This window comes from Propithecus coquereli, unplaced genomic scaffold, assembly GCF_000956105.1.
Source record: "Propithecus coquereli isolate 6110/MARCELLA unplaced genomic scaffold, Pcoq_1.0 Scaffold1574, whole genome shotgun sequence".
In the NCBI taxonomy this organism is placed as follows: Eukaryota; Metazoa; Chordata; class Mammalia; order Primates; family Indriidae; genus Propithecus; species Propithecus coquereli.
The window spans coordinates 6,634-7,265 of NW_012140236.1; the positions used below are offsets into that span (position 1 = coordinate 6,634).

The 632-nt window shown below is 36.6% G+C and overlaps 1 protein-coding gene across 1 annotated transcript in view; it reads left to right on the top strand.

Moving 5' to 3' along the window:
- Positions 1 to 632, top strand: part of KLRB1 (killer cell lectin-like receptor subfamily B, member 1) — a gene marked incomplete at its 5' end in the record, with an annotated part of 6,686 nt that overhangs the window by 2,174 nt on the left and 3,880 nt on the right. The window lies entirely within an intron of this gene.

The window sequence follows — 632 nt, forward strand, 5'->3', positions numbered from 1 at the left end:
CCAGGAGTTTGAGGTTGCTGTGAGCTAGGCTGACGCCACGGCACTCACTCTAGCCTGGGCAAAACAGTGAGACTCTGTCTCAAAAAAAAAAAAAGTTAGACAGCATTGCTTCTGACAGTCAGCTCATACTCACTTTGAAAACTTCAGCCTTTCACATTTGTCTTCATAATTGCTCTGAGAGTCATCATAGGGTGCTATACATGTGCTCTAAGAACTTTAAAAAAAGATCACAATTGTGAAAAAAATGACAATAACAAAGGAAAGTAAAAATTCCAGTTATTTACAGTTTATTAAGTACCTACTAAATTCCATATTGCAGTAGACCATCTTCCCCTTGGGATAGGCATAAATACACTCATTCTGAAGATGAGAAAGTTCAAATAAGAGTATAAGCAATTTGAAAGTTTAAGGAATGCCCTTAGGTTGATTTATCTACTAGGTAACAGGTAAGCTAATATCTGTGTGAGTCTACTTGTTACTTTTTTTCTTATTTATGTCTGCTGTCTCTTAACTAGACCCTTTGTTACCATGTTGCTATCCTTTATCTTCTGTCCACAGTCAAGCTTGTTGAGATAACTTATAAAGCGATAAATATAACCTGTCCACTCTGCCACACATTTCAGCATTTAATC